This window comes from Solanum verrucosum, unplaced genomic scaffold (assembly GCF_900185275.1).
Source record: "Solanum verrucosum unplaced genomic scaffold, falcon-dt-bn FXZP01000219.1, whole genome shotgun sequence".
NCBI lineage: Eukaryota > Viridiplantae > Streptophyta > Magnoliopsida > Solanales > Solanaceae > Solanum > Solanum verrucosum.
The window spans coordinates 593,416-597,576 of NW_026020817.1; positions in this window are offsets into that span (position 1 = coordinate 593,416).

Consider the following 4,161-nt stretch of genomic DNA (forward strand, 5'->3'; position numbering starts at 1 on the left):
TTACAGTTCAAATTTCTCCCATTCACTCTCATTCCCTCAAAACCCCAAAAGCTCTCAACTTTTCTTCTCCAAGGATTTCTCTCAAGGTGATTTAGGGTGTCTTGAAACTTCAAGTATCCTCTTCCAAGTTCAAATCTAGGGTTCAATATGGTATGTGGGAAGTTTATCAATGTATTCCTCTACATCCATTAATTCCCAAAGAAACCTCAAAATCTCTTTTATGATTCTTACTCAAATTCTAGGGTTTCATGATTTTGCTATGGGCTTAATTGATTTAATACTTTTTCATCATAATTGATCTTAGTATGCATGATTTGATAATAAGTACATATTTTCAATGATTTCTACATGAACCCATGCTATACGAGTATTTTAATTATGAAATCAAGCTTTACCGATATGCATGCATTATGAATTTAAGAGGTTATAATTCAAGGATACTTTTGAATAAAGCATTAACATGGTTTTATGAAATTAGGTTTCTTACGAATGAAGTATTCTTAGTATGAAAAGATTATCACGATTTAGATATTTTTTATTAAGTAGCTCGTATGAATTGATTACTTTAGGAAATCATGATATTATAAAGGAGTTATTCGTATGATTACGAGTCTTTGTAATTGAATTGACATTACTAAATTCTTACCATTTCAAACACTAATAATATGAATGTGATATGATTTTGCATGTTTCTTTTAGGAGTTTAGTTAGCACCGAGTTAGACTAGTGGTGATTACTCAGTTTCCTGAACTACATGCTCCATAGGTGTCCCGATTGGATGATAGTTAGTGGATCCACCTAATCTTAAGAATATGGTCATTACCTTGGGAATTATTACACTCTTTTTTGGTGTAGGAGCAGTACACTGAATTCCATGTTATAGCTTGATTTATGCCAATTTACGGTATCTCCCACAAAAGAAGAAGTTTTCCAAATAGTTTATGTTTTATACATATGTCATGGCTTCTACTTATTATATGATTTTAGAATATTGCATTGACCTTGTCATAGGATTTATGAACTCAGCTTGTCAGATTTGATATATTCTTATTTGGTCATGCATTATCATGTTCTAAGACTTGCCATACTCATGTTACAGTCATGCATATTTCCTCATACTTAGTATATTCCAATTACTGACAACATACCTCTCTTGTGCCTATTGTCTTATAATATAGGTTTCGATGCTCATTCATCTAGCCATGGCTAGTAGTGAATTGATCAGCATTGCTTAGTTTTGGGTGACTCATCATGGTTCGAGGTCAAGGCCACACTATGGGATCTTTTATGTCATTTCAGTGTTTAGACTAGTTCGTGGGCTAGGGTGTAACACCTTCAAAATTGGAAAGTTGAAATAAATAGGGAAGTTGTAGAAGTAACACTTGTATGATTCCAACGAAGCCAACCTACGGATCGTAGACATCTCTATAGGTCGTATAAATCTCTCGTAGAACTTGATTTAGGCTTTTTGGAAAGGATTACCTAAGTAAGCGTTTGAGAGGGAGGGCAAAAGGATTCAGATTTGACAAAGTGAAAGGGGATGGTACCTACTCTCTGAAATTGGCTGAAAAGAGTGCATAGTGCACATGGTTGGGAGTCTACTTTTTTCAGAGAAATGAAAAGGAGAGGGTATGGGTGAAAGGTCAAGTGATCAAGCTCAAAATCCGACAGATTTTGGGGGATTTTTGTGCAGGGAAGGGGCTGGTTTGGAGCATTTTTTGTCGAAGGAGAAGAGAGGGGCGCGTAGAATTCTCTTGTGCATTTTTTGAGAGATAAGAGAGGCGCGTGGGGGTTGGGTGTATTCGAATAACTGGATTAAAGAGAAGTAGGTGGGATTATGAGATTTTGGGCTTAATTTTCGTCTGAAATAATAGGAAAGGTCCAATTAGAATTAAGATTTTAAGGGACCAGGTGGTTTAGGGGTAATTTTCATCGATGAGTCAAGTTCGATGAAATATATTTGAGAAAACTTAAATACTAAATTAATTATACGAGCTTTTTTATTTTAACAAAGTAAAATAATTAGCTAATCATAAAAAATAAACACTAATTGCGACATTAATAAAAATATGATTACTTTAAGAAAAAAAGATACGAACTAAGTAAATTATTATTTTGAGTCGATTTTAAAAATATTTATAAAATTTGAAAGCCGTACATAAATCTATATATGAATATAGAAATTCTTACTAATAACGAAAAATAACTTGAAAATATTTTTTTTTTGTATTTTTCAAAGACAGTTGTTTTAAATTGTTTGAAATTAAAAAAACTCGATAATTAATACTCAATATGGAGGGTCAAAATTGGGTGTCAACAACTTGCCCCTTAGTTTGGCTAGGATCGATGAATGAGATCAAAGGCAAAGGAAATTGACGAATCCAATTTGGTCCATCCACTAATTCATCTCTTTGAAATAGTGAATGATAAGACTTTTGAATAATTATGGTTGGACCCGTGTCTTGGGTTTCCTACTTATCTTAGGTTAAATGAGAATTCAGGCCACTAGTAGTTCGAAAGATGCTTGATTTAACGCACAATTTGAAAAGAATTCAAAAGCTATTCTGATGTCGAAGTATGAACTGACCAAAAAGCTCAAGAATGGAATAAGGAGAGGTTCACTGAAGTATAGTTGAGTTTTCAACACCGATCCTTCCCATATATCCATCAGCTCTGGGAATCAGACTGCTTGCAGTTCGACTCAATCGGTTGAAAAGGAAATCTCTTATGCAAAAACAACCTTTAGCTTAAGAAGGAGTGAACATTAATTGAGCGCGGAAAAGAGGCTGCAAACATCTCATTTATGAATGTGGGACACTTCACACCTATAGGTAAGAACTTACAAAGACATAATTTCCAAAGTTGTAAGTGTATTGCCACTCGTATTCGAAAACTTGCCTTCGGTGTTGAGTTGAAAATTTCACTAAAAAGGTGAAACTAAAACGTTTAAGCCTTCGAAACATCCACATGCCTTATGATAACGATGTGGTTTGATTGTGGTGGAAGTTGCTCCTCAACTCGTGCCCTAAGTGTTTCATATTCCTCTATGGACAATGTCTAGTTCGCCGCTAAGAAAAAATGTTCCACGTTGTGTTGCATCCTATACTGATGTAGTACACTTAGTGTATTCCAAAGTCTGGAAAAAATTGTCACTAGAAGATGTAATATAAATACGAATATAACTTGTGCAAACCTTTTTTAACATGTCATACTGAAGAGATGTCGACTCAATTTCAGGTGTAGTGCTCTCGAAGGAAGTGATGATCCAAAATGATGTGATGATTCAATAACATAACGTAACATGTCAATTTTTTAGGAAAGTGACATTCCAGCATGTCACTTTTTAGGAAGGTGACGTCCCAACATGTCAGTTTTTAGGGAGGTGAGGTCCTAACATAATAATAACACGTCACTTTGAGGGTGGTGACTGACCAATATAATATAACGTGTTAAATTGAAGGAAGTGACACTCTAATAATAATTTAACTTGTCATATTGAAGGAAGTGACACTCCAATAATATAACGTGTCACGTTGAATGAAGTAACTCTTTAATGATAATTTACCATGTCATGTTATATGAAGTGACGCTCTAATAATATAATGTGTCACATTAAAGGAAATGATGCTCCAATATTTATTTGGTGTGTCACGTTGAAGGAAGTGACACTCTAGTAATATAACCTGTCACTTTCAAGAAAGTGACGCTCCGAACGTGTCACATTGAAGGAGGTGACACTCCAGTGATATAACGTGTCATGTTGAAGGAAGTGACACTCCAATAATAATATAACATGCTACACTGAAGGAAGAGACGCTCCAATAATATAATGTGTCACGTTGAAGGAAGTGACGCTCTAATAATAATATAATTTGTTACGTTTAAACAAGTTACGCTCCAATAATATAATGTGTCACGTTGAAGGAAGTGAAGATCCAATATAATACCTTACGATTAAGAACAAATTTCAAAAATAAAGAGCAAGTTTATAACATAGTAATCTGATTAGCTTCTTGTAGTTTGTGAAGCCGATGACATATCTGGTTGTCAATAAAGAATTTTTCGTCCATACGCTCACAAAAAAATTTTTAGTTGAGGAAAAAGAGATTAACATATATCAAGACCTTTACATATGTCAAGACAATTTGGTAGTCAAAGAGA